Source organism: Mytilus trossulus, chromosome 13 (assembly GCF_036588685.1).
Source record: "Mytilus trossulus isolate FHL-02 chromosome 13, PNRI_Mtr1.1.1.hap1, whole genome shotgun sequence".
NCBI classification, from domain to species: Eukaryota; Metazoa; Mollusca; class Bivalvia; order Mytilida; family Mytilidae; genus Mytilus; species Mytilus trossulus.
This window is the reverse complement of record NC_086385.1, coordinates 39062227-39075624: the sequence shown is the minus strand read 5'-3', so window position 1 is coordinate 39075624 and position 13398 is coordinate 39062227.

The following is a 13398-nucleotide window of genomic DNA, read 5'->3' as shown; positions in this document are numbered from 1 at the left end:
ATTTATTTTACAATATACACTAATTTATCATACATGATGCCATTTTTCTACATGCAATATTAGTTAAAATGCTGTTATAACATCACATAATTACGCTATGACCAGCTGCAAATATTACATTACTTTTTAAAAATATGACCTAGCTTCTTTATCCAATACGCTAATTCAGACCTTTCATTCCGGTGTTATAAACATGCAATCTGATGAGTAGTTACTGGAAAATACGGAGGTTAACGAATTCTATTAATGGATGGCAAAATGTTAATAAAGAACCAAATTACCAGCCAGGTCTAGAAAACTATAAACCTGACTCTTGTGGTATATAATCTGTAATATGTGTTTCTTTCTTTGGCCAGTGTCCATGTAAATTCTACCCCAGGTGCACAAATAAAAAACTCAACTTAACCGCCAATAACTAAGAACCAATCAAAGCAAGAGTTCAATTTAAACCTCCATGAATATTACACATCATTACCCAATACGTAAATCATATAGAAAATCAAGTCATAAAGGATAAATATCCTAAAATAGTAAAATACATAGCAAGAGTGGAATAGTTAAACTAAGAATTAATGTTAAAACATTGTTGTGACGTCAATCTTTTGTTCTACCCGCTATTTATTTCAGTAATTGGACTTTGTTGTTCTTCCCTCGCCGTGATTTGAACCCATGCTACTGAGACATCGTGACACCAAATCGCCTGCACTGCAGCCGTCCCGCTAGACCACACAACCACCTAGGCTTCACAATAATAAGGATTTCGGTGGCCGTGTATTACCTTTCCTCGTCAGTTTTAATCTAGCGGCGTACTACAGTACATGATATATAAGACATGGAGATGTTATTGTCACAGATCAGCTCAATTATCTATAGTAAAGGATCCTACAAACTAATGCTAGATACAGTCACAGAAAATAATTATATTTATAAGTACGCTTCAGTCAGTGACAACTCTACAACAGATTTATCCATCGGATCACCAGCAATGATGGTGATACATGGCTGTGTACATTATGTATATACAACTTGTCTAAACACTAACCCAACAATGTTAGATCTGTAAATTTGCTTTCGCAAATTTGTTGTTCTTCCATCGCCGGGATTCGAACCCATGCTACTGAGATATCGTGACACCAAATCGCCTGCACTACAGCCGTCCCGCTAGACCGAACGACCAACTGGGCTTTACAATAATAAACCTTTTGGTGGCAGTGTGTTACCTTTCCTCGTCAGTTTTAATCTAGCGGCGTACTACAGTACATGATATATAAGGCATGGAGATGTTATTGATACAGATCAGCTCAATTATCTATAATTAAGGATCCTACAAATTAATGTAAGATACAGTCACAGAAAATAATTGTATTTATAAGTACGCCTGAGTATATATACACGAGAGATTTGAAATAAAATCGACTGCAGTGTTTTATGCAGAATGGACTGTTATCGGCTTATGTCCCATACAGAATTTAGATTTTTAATATAGATCAATGATTTCCAACGTACAAATTAACTAATTTATGACGCATAAAAAATCACTCAGCTACATTAACAAGCACTTTCAAGTAGAAAATATTAACACTCAGATTTTAAACACATATCGTTGTATAATTTCTTGTTCTCTATCAAATACGTACAATACAACAATTAAATAGTTTCACAATGTAAATAAACTAATGATGTATACATACGGTAATGCTCCACTGTGTCTAAACCACACCGGCAGAATTTGATCGGACTCGATGGTATCTAACGTCCGGCACAATGACGGAACATCAATAAACAGAAGAAAGATAGGTTTCTCCTTATTTTCTTATTTTTTTAATGATATCGAAGAATATATATACATATACAACTATTTTCTATTGTGAGTTGCAATATTTTCTACAACCGTTCTATATTAACGGAGAAATAAGTCAAAATGCATGTCAAAATGACGAATTGAGTGAACCTTGCCTCGAATTGTTTAATTTCTCTTTAAATTGTTCACATTATACGGAAAGAAAGGTACGGGAAGATAGATATTGACACGGAGATTGCAAATTTAGTTATTATGAGCATCTCAATAATTGTAAATCTGTGTATGGAACGAAAGAAATGGGTCATGTCAAAATGGGACTGGCCGGTTTCGTCAATGTATACAACCCGGTTCCGTCATAGATTTCAAAATGCATAACCCGGTTTGGTCAAATCAAAAAAATCATAATCGCATTACATTATAATTGATTATTTAATTTCAGAGTTCAAAAGGAGTTTTGTGGGTCGTTCGAAAACAAGTTCGTTCACCGGACAGCGGCTTATTATTTATATGAGTCTCAGATTCAAATAAATAATAAGCAAATTCCTACTCTTATAGAACTCAAATATTTTAATTTTACTTTGCATTCCGAACTTTTTTAACAGCATATTGAGATTAAAGCTCTTTAAATATGCGTTTTCTATATGAGTTATGGGAAAATATGTTGAACATGTTTAAACTTGAAATTAAAGTTTACGGTCTTAAAAATCGAAACACACAATTGATATGTGATTTTCTCGCACAAAAGAATGGACACCTTTATAAGTAATTTAGTCATTCCATGTATGTAATCTTTTCTACCATCGTTAAAAATAAATCTTCTTAAGGATAAACGTTGATGATAAGACAAATTTATATGCATGCATAATCGACATAGAATGTAGGATTACAACTACCATGCATTAAAATAAAATTTATTTATCACTAATTGTAACTATACTGCTATGTACAAATTAGTATAACAGTCTCAGGTCATCGATAAAATTCAATAATAATTATTTTGTTAACATTATTAAAAAAACGAGTATGTACTATCGCCATTGTGTTATGATGATCGTACACTGACGTTGGTCAATAGGTCCGAGTACACAGTTATTTCGTAGTGCATTTCTTTTAGACAATAAATGTAAATAATAAAAATCTCACCTGCGCTTTCTCAATAACATTTTTACAGTGTGTTGTACTACTTTTGGGACAAATTATATCAAAATTTTAGAAAACTTCATCAGCTCTAACTCAAAATATGGACAATTTTGTGTTAAGGGGGTCTTGAAATCTTTTGACAGCTTCCGAAGTGCTAATTTTTTACCTTTTTCAGCTGGACCTAATCACTACTTTACCTAAATATTTATGACCCAAATGTTTTTACAGTGTCATTTCACCCCCCAACTTGCTATATGAGGCATAAAACATGGAGAATTAAATTTGGAAGGGGTATAACATAAATTGGCAAGTAACACACTGTCCACATTAAGGACTATATTTGTACAGTGTCATTTCACCCCCCAACTTGCTATATGAGGCATAAAACATGGAGAATTAAATTTGGAAGGGGTATAACATAAATTGGCAAGTAACACACTGTCCACATTAAGGACTATATTTGTGGACAACGAAAATCAAAGGACGATAACTGTGTACTCGGACCAATATATTTTGACAATATATACGGACAGAGGGATTCAGTTTATTTCAAAGTGGGCGTATTTCGAACAACTTGTACATACCGCCGAGCGTAGCGAGTCGAACAATATTTTGATTATTTTTGCTTTACAAAATCGTTAAATACAGGAATCAATATAGTTTTGGCAACCGAAGGTGGGGTCGGGGCGTGCAACCTATACGCCATCTAGATTCGCCACTTATCTTATAAAGTGTATAACGAATTAAAATATTGTAAGAAATGAGAAAACAGGGACACCCGGGAAATCGGATTATGTGAGTTGGATTATGTTTATTATAATAAATGCCGAAAATCAAGTTCTTTTTATCGATTTCTATACATTTTTCTCAAATATATATAAAAGTTATATAGGAAAATGATAAGGCAGACAAATATACAAATAAATCGACTTGGCCGATATCCTAATCAGTAAAACTTATTGACCTTTAATTACGATTTTTTTTTCATTTCTTTGCGTTTTTACACGCCCATCCCAATTTTGACAGGACGTATTATTGTATACACCCGTCTGTCCATCCGTCCTTCCATCCGTCCGTTCCTTCATCTATCAGTCATTCGGTCCGTCCGTCCGTCGTACCGTCTAGCTATCCGTCTATCTTTCTGTCCAGCGTAAACATGTCGCACCGTAACTTGAGAACAGCTTATCTAGTTTTCATGAAACTTAACAAGTTATTTCTTGGAATGGTCAAACGATTTGTAAACCTTTTAGTGAAAATCAAATTAAATCTTTTTGAGTTACAGAACTTTGTAAGTACAACAGGAGTGTGTTTTTTTAACATGTCGCGCCATATCTCAAAATGGTTAATCATTATTGCATCAAACTTTACACACTTCTTAGTAATATAAATCTTAACTTCTGCATACTTTAAGGTGATGATTTAAATTTTGTTTTTTAAGCGTTAATTAGGTTTTCTTTGTAAAAAAAAAGGGGGGGTCACATACTGCGATGTATCTCAAAACCTATATAAAAAAAATATCATAATGTTAATGTTAAAAAAATAATTAGATATCAGTGTTTGCAATTGAGTATTTATATTCCATTTAAAATTAGTTTGAAGATCAGTGAAATAACGGATGCGACTTTCATTAGGAAAATGTGTAGTACTATAATTACCTATGTAAATAAATGTAAACACGCCAAGTTTACTTTATAATACATATATATTTAAATTCTTTCGAAAGACAATGTTCAGATCCGTGTTAACGTTGCTTTTCATAAATTGTTGGTTTTAAAAAAATATAAAAAACCGGGTGATATATATAGACGAAACCGGGTGTTGTGTAGTAAACAACAATGACGAAACCGGTGTATTTTTATTTGACATGACCCATTTCTTTCGTTCCATACACATAAATACAAGTATTGAGATGCTCATAATGACTAGTTTTGCAATCTCTGTGTCAGTATCTATCTTCCCGTACCTTTCTTTCCGTACAATGTGAACAATTTAAAGAGAAATTAAACAATTTCGAGGCAAGGTTCACTCAATTCGTCATTTTGACATGCATTTTGACTTATTTCTCCGTTAATATAGAACGGTTGTAGAAAATATTGCATCTTACAATAGAAAATAGTTGTATATGTATATATATTCTTCGATATCATTAAAAAAATAAGAAAATAAGGAGAAACCTATCTTTCTTCTGTCTATTGATGTTCCGTAATTGTGCCGGACGTTAGATACCATCGAGTCCGATCAAATTCTGCCGGTGTGGTTTAGACACAGTGTGCTCGTGACAGTAAATGATTAAGTGTAAACGAAAATGGCTTATATTCAATGAAATGATAAATATATATTTGAAGTCTAATTTGTCGTTAGGTTTCGAATATCGATAGTGTTTCTTTTCGGCTACATCCTACATGCATATCAAACTACTATGCGTTGTATTGTAAAAATTGATAGACATCAAGAAGTAGAAAAGTTTTGAATCAACATGATATTCCTTTCTTACATGGATAAAAAGTTGAACTATATAAGTAGAAGTTTGAAGGCATACAATACAATATTATTAATATAATACAAGTCACTCTGTGGATAGCTCCAAATTGTATCCAACATGACATTATTCTTTAAATGTTCTTCGGTTCTATATGGAAGCGCATATGGTACACCCCTTGTAAAGTTATTTTGTTGCAAATAAGTCGGAATTATTAGTTAAGTTGTGTGTTACAAGCTGGAATCAAATCAATATGAGGAGTCAACTTGTCGGAATGATTATGAAAAAGTTGCAATACAATGTCGACTTGCTAGAATAATGTAATGACAAAATAATAAGATGTCGACATGATGAATTCTACTTGTTAACTAATTAAGTCGACAACTTGCTTATTTAATGATAAAGTAAAACCACGTGACCTTTTTGGAAAAACATAGGTCTATTTTTAAATCGATGTCCGTATCAGTCGTTTTTTTTTAATTTGCTTCGGATGTTTGAAGCTATCCATTGAGTTCAAGTTTAAATAAAGTTCGAGTTGATGTGTAGAATTATTTGTTGTAAAAAGGGAGAACAGCAGTCAAATATCAGAAAAAACGTCCTATAAAAAATATTTTTTCGGACATAAGGGCGATATACAAACATCACTTAGTCCGGCTCTTTAATTACCTTAGTTTTCCAAAGGAATCAGTATTATAATGGATTCGTTAAGGATTCCACGCAACCCTCTGTTTCGCCTGCGATTGCTGTTCTACGTCAGTGTAAAATTGTAATATTGATTTTAAAATGATTATATCTCTGTAACATGCAAGATTAAAAAAAAAATCTTTATCTTGATCTAAAAGATTTACTCCTATACAAGTTTTATAACAAATCATGGAGAGTTACACATTTATCAGAACAAAAAAGTTTATTAACTGCAAATAAAAGCAAACTTATATAAAAATAAGAAGATGTGGTATTATAGCAAATAAGAAATCTCACCACCACATACCAAATTAGGGAGAAGTTAACAACTATATGTCACTGTGTGATTTTCAACAATGAGCAAAACCCTCAACGTTTGTTAAGCTATCTCGAAATGATAAATGTAAAAAGAAAACAAGAAACGTAACGATCTAAATGACGAAGACGCCGACGATATTACCGACGACAGAATAAGTTTTGTTGTGTTTCACTTCCGCGACATTAATTTTTAAATGACTTGAACTTTATTCTAAATTTATGAAACACTTTTAATCAACTCACAAACAAGTTACAGGGAAACGACGAATAAGATATGTTCTAATATTCGTAACCACAATTCCGTACTCTTTTCATCAAGGATGACCTACCACAGTAAACCAAATCACTTGGTTTGTAATTTTACGAATAACACTAGAGGTGACTCACGTTGGGCAGGACCAGCTTACCCTACAGGAGCACGAGATCTACGCCGGATTTTGATAAATTTATATTGGCCAGCAATACCGATTTATGGAGTCAGCCAGCTGCAACTGATTTTTTATAGTTTTTGGTGTGCTGTTACACGGCGGTCCCATGTTAGGGTTAGGGTTGAGGGCTCACAGAAATGTTCAACTCCGCCACATTCTTCATATGCATGTCCTAAGCCAAGAGCTTGAAGTGTAATTGTTGTCGTTGGTTCATGTGTTTCATATTTGTTATTCGTAAATTGTTTTGTTATAAATAATGCCGTTACATTTCTAGTTTGAATTGTTTTACATATCCACGTGGTTGCTTTTTATAGCCGACCATAACATTTGTTGAAGGCCATACGGCTGCCTATGATTGCTGACAACCTGTCCATTTAAACTCTGGCTGCTAGTTGTCTCATTTGCAATCACACCACATCTCCTTACTATATTTAGTAGTGGCGTCGGCGTCTTCGTCATTAAGATCGTTAGGTTTCACGTTGAGTTGTTTTACATTTCATTTTGGATTCTTTTATAGCTTACCATCAGTGCGGTAAAGGTTTTGTTCATTTTCCTATTTATATTTAGCTAGCGGATCCCAGCCCGTGCGCTTCCTTTGGATATATAATTAACTGCGATTCTACATAGATACAAGCTATAGGAACAGGACAGGTTTTTTTTGCAGTAAATAAAACTGTTTTATCCTGACAAGTTAATAAACCTTCATGAATTGTTATTTATTGCTTCTGATTGAAAACTTATAAGGAAAACAAACGGCTGGACTAAGTAGTGTGGGTATGTTCCGGACCATATAAGTATTTGGACCATATGCGTCGTATGGTCATGACCATATGGGTATATACTCATATGGTCGGGGTTACTAACACGCTTACTTAAAAACAAACTCTTCATAAGGTATGAACCTTCTAGTTGTCACGTCATTGAAAAGGTAATTTTATTATATTCTAATAATAAAAAATAAAGAATAAGTAATTTCACGTAGTAAATTTTACTCACTATTTGTAAGTACAATAAGAAGATGTCAAACTCATATGCACATATCGTAAATTGAAGTTTTGATACTTTACGGTTTACGTATACCGGTGGTTGTCAGGGCGTCAGTGGTTTATCAAGTTTATTGTATAAGGTAGATAAAATCACCGACAAGGACAATGGTTTATTTAATGTGTTCCGTGACCATGGTGTACTGCAGTCATGTTACGATATTAGAGATCTAGAGCTTATTAAAAAAACCCACCGTAGACACATCATAACGGCATCGGTATCACTGCAGCTGCAAAGGAAGGCTAGCTTGTCACTCGCACGCAACAGGTATAACTGAAAAGATTCGTGTACAACCAAGACGTACAGCAAAGCTATGGTACCGTAAGGAAGTAAATGTCTTCCTAAGCGTTCATGCAAGAATACAATTAGCGATGAAAATTAAGATCAACTGACTGTGGCATCTATATTTCATGTTTATGCAGCCTTTTAATTATAAAATTTATACACTTTTATGTATCCATTATTTTTTCTTTTAATATTATTGAAACGTTTCTAATGCATATTCACAAAATACCTATATGTAGCAAATAATTATATGGTTCGGCCCGTCAATAACCAAACGCGAATATACTGCAATTGTATTTTTGTCCATCTTATGAGTTAAGCCTTTTTCAACTTTTTTTTTAATATTTCGTACTGTTATACTAATGTCCCAGGTTAGCGGGAGGTTAGGATCCCGCTAACACGCTTAACCCCGCCACATTCAGTATGTATGTGCCTGTCCCAAGTCAGAAGCCTGTAATTCAGTGGTTGTCGTTTGTTTATACAATGTATGTTACATATTTGTTTTTCGTTCAGTTTTTGTACATAAATAAGGCCGTAGGTCTTCTCGTTTGAATTATTTTACATTTGTCATTTCGGGCCTTTTATAGCTGACTAAGCTGTATGGGCTCTGCTCATTGTTGGTGTGACTTATTTTTTTTTAATTTCTGTGTTATTTTGGTCTATTGTGGAGAGTTTTCTCATTGGCAATCATACCACGTGCAGTCGGACCATACGCGTATGGTTGAAGTAAATGAGTATACGCATATGATCATGAACATACACTTATGGTCCAAATACCATATGATCCGGAACAGGAATATCCCCCTTATGTCCGAACTATTGTTATTTTTTTGGACCTTTTTTTCTGATTTTTGACTGCTGTTCCCCCTTTTTTATACCAAAATAGCTCACAATATCAAATCGAACTATAATTTGAACTTGAACTCAATGGTTAGCTTCAAACATCCGAAGCACATTAAAAAACGACTGATACGGACATCGATTTAAAAATAGCCCTATGTTTTTCCAAAAAGGTCACGTGGTTTTACTTTATCATTAAATAAGCAAGTTGTCGACTTAACTAGTTAACAAGTAGAATTTAACATGTCGACATCTTTTTATTTTGTCATTACATTATTCTAGCAAGTCGACATTGTATTGCAACTTTTTCATAATCATTCTGACAAGTTGACTCCTCATATTGATTTGATTCCAGCTTGTAACACACAACTTAACTAATAATTCCGACTTATTTGCAACAAAATAACTTTACAAGGGGTGTACCATATGCGCTTCCATACTTCTATGATGACCTTGCAGTACAGTTCGACATGTACATGTAGCAGCAATTTAATACGAGTCTATATTCTTATACGGTTAAAAGATGAATAATCCTCCTACATCATGTACATCAGGATCGCATCAATTAATCTGTGAAAATAATCGATTAAACTATATAAATTGAATCATGAGGTGGCATACTAACTGGTGTGATCTTGTTGGTACTCATATTACGATGAACATTTTTATATTATTTGCAATATTTACATATGATGAAGACATATTTTTTCAATCAGTTTAATTGAGGTCTGGAGCTGGAATGTCAGTTAACTGCTAGTAATATGTTGTTATTTATGTATTATTGTCATTTAATTTATTTTCTTTTGTTACATCTTCTGACATCGGACTCAGACTTCTCTTGAACTGCATTATAATGTGCGTATTGTTATGCGTTTACTTTTCTACATTGGCTAGAGGTATGGGGGTGGGGGTGGGGTGGAGATTTCATAAACATGTTTAACCCCGCCGCAATTTTGCGCCTGTCCTAAGTCAGGAGCCTCTGGCCTTTGTTAGTCTTGTATGTTTTTTAATTTTAGTTTTGTGTATAATTCGGAGTTGAGTACGACGTCCATTAATACTGTACTGGTTCATACAATTTTTAAGGGGCCAGCTGAAGAACGCGGAGTTTCTCGCTACATTAAAGACCCTTTGATGGCCTTTGGCTGTTGTCTGCTCTATGGTTGGTTAATGTCGCTTTGACACAGTCCCTATTTCCTTTCTCAATTTTATGGTTTCGTGTTTTCACTTTTTTTTATTGATGACGTTTTATGTTTTTTTGTTTATGAAGTCGGATAAATAATTTCATTTTTTCTCAGTCGACCGAAAGAGATCCAGACACTTATCAGGTTGCTTCGAGTTATCCCCGATCTTCTGCCAGTAACATTTACTTCTTTTCAATTTCTGTTGGTTTTGATTTTTGTGCGATTATCGTCCAAAATCTAATATTGTTTTTATTGACGAATTTGATGTATGTTGTGAAATAGAATTATTTGAAACCCTTACTCTCCATGTGTAATTAATACTTAACGATTCAATACGAAAACTACTGTGAGTTCATGTATTTTCGTGAGTACCAATTTTTCGTGGATTTAGGAAAACTTACAAGTTTGTGGATATTTAATATTGTGGTTTTGTCAAAGTCTGCATACAAGCCTGTGGGAAATTTTTCATTCGTTGAACATTTAACTTTGTAGTTTACCTGAACATCCACGAACATTGGTATCCAACTTATATTAATAAAATTACTCTTACGTCATAAAACTTTCGACATTCAGAGAATGACACTCTTTTATTTTATTTTTTATAAATATCTCGATTTTTTATGTACTACGGACTACTTTATCTATGAGATGTGAAAATACTTACACTTGCAACCCGTAACATGTGTAAAGGTCTTATCTAGTCGAATTGAAAACTCTCTTGGGTGTCTTTTACATTTTTGACATACCTTTAATAGGGGAAAATTAATTAAAATGAATATGTCTGCACAAAACATTAAGTGACACAATAATCATTAACTTACCGGTTGTGTTTCTTTTGACTTTTTGAACAAGGCCTATTATAAATTTCAATTGAAACATAAACTTTGAATTGAGATCATATATTATTTGTTTATGTTTTAAGAAGAAATGTATATGTGAAAAGATATGTACGTAAGATAAACAAGTGAAAAACAAAAGTACAGGTTCCCGCCAAGCTTAGGGAGAAAGTAAAGAATCAGACATACTCAATGACGTTATTTATCATAACATCAATACGTTAATTTTGTAGGCACTTTAGAAAATATTTTTTAGATGTTTGAAATGTCACTAACGAAATTTTTTATTGATGTAATTTTTATGTTTTTATTTTTGTTTGTAGTGGTGATTGTTTGAACGTTGAAACGATGGAGGTTTTGTTGATTAATTTGATATATAATTAATCATACTATATAACATGTAGAACTCTGCTAACCTACGATGTACTTTGCACAGAAGAAGTACAACAATGACTTTTAAATCTGAAAAACGGTGAATAACTTTATAAGATATTTTCAATATGTATTTAAGAATTGAATGCTTCTTTTTGTAAATTTATTGGGTGGTAAAAGCGTTGACCGAAGTACATTTTGTATGAAGCGCGGAAGCGCTTCATTCTAAAAATGTACGCACGGTCAACGCTTTTACAACCCTATAAAGTTTCAAAAAGAAGTATTCAATACTTATAATTACATTTTTTTAGCTAAAATCATGAAAACACGATTTTTATCCAGTTTTATTTAATTCACCTGTGCACTTTTTTGTGGGACCTCGTGTCATCATGCATGATAAATGTTATTGTCTGATGCAATTGTTTACGGAATAACATGTTAGCCAATCAGAATAACGTATTATAATGAAACTTACATCTAATGTAATTATATAAAAATGATAAAAATATTTTTCATATTTTCATATAAATTCATTTGATTCGTCTCATTTTCCTGTCTGAACGATATCAATAAATCTTGAGAATGTAAAGAAGGAAGGATTCGTAAGAAGTTACATTGTACGTCTTTGTTCATGCGTATATCATATGAATAAACTATATAATTAAAAATAACAAACACTTAAAGATGTAAGTTGATAAAAGTCAGTGTATCAGGTAATGAATTATCGGATATTTAAATAACAAAATTTCATTCTTTTGCTTCTCAAGATAATACCTCTTTTGAGACAATAAATAGACAAATAGTTAAGATATATAGCTTACTGAAGTTCGCTAGTGAAATCATGACTGCGGCAATTAGAATCAAAGCTAGTTTAAATTTTGCGATAACGTGGGATTAACCTTCAGCTAAACGGGTGGTAATTTTGTTTTTGGAATATCAATTGAAAACGTTGAAATTTATACAAAGTTTTGAAGCTGTTGGAAAGCTGAAAGGAAATCAAATAGAGAGTACTTATTCTATTGGAATATTTAAGGAATGTAACTATACGTTGGTAAATTAATTTAGGAACGGGTATTTACATGGTAAAGTAACTTTTTATTTTTTATTATTTTTTTTTATTTGCAACCCGGATGAGAAATTGTCACACAGTTGTTTGACAGCTGTTAGTTTTTAGATCATAAATTACATTATTTAAATAATGGGACAATAATGGGACATTATTATTGAATATCAATTTAACAATACTAAATACTCGTCCCTGACACAGATACAAATCAAGTGTTTGATGTTTAAACAAAATTGAATAAAAAACCGACATTTAACATTTAAACTGTCACTGAGCAAAATGATAAGTTATTAATATGTTTGATCACGTCAAATAAACGGACCCTTTAAAGAATTAAAATATAGCATGGATAAATTTCAAATCACAACTTTTTTTTCTTTTTTTTCTCAATGAAAAACGTGTAGTACATTCCTATACTACATATCCTTCATATGTCATCATGCACAGTTATGTTCTTTACATCAAATGGGACCGGCTTCGTATTGTTAAGTATTCAAACTAAGTAGAAACTTTCATGGATAATTTCAGCCATTAAAAATTCTGTTGTATTTATACAAGTGGCCTTTCAAATTAATCAAATATCAATTACAGTTAGTATTAAGAGCCTACTCCACTGGTTTATACAACAACGATAATAACTTGTTAGTTTTGTAAAGAGAAATTATGATTTTTTTTCAATCGTTCATCATCATTCCTTCCTTGGTGAAACCTTTAAAAGAATTCATTCAGCACCGTGTTGTTTCTTTAAAGGAACGCGACACCACTTCTTATAGTTAGAAAAGGTACCAGACTTACAATTCAATACATTATTCGATTAATCATTGTTGATTTTTTTTCACTTTTATATTTAGCACTTGGCAAATAATATTCACACTTGAGTTTTTATTTAACCTTTTACTATAAGATTATATACTAAAAAAAATT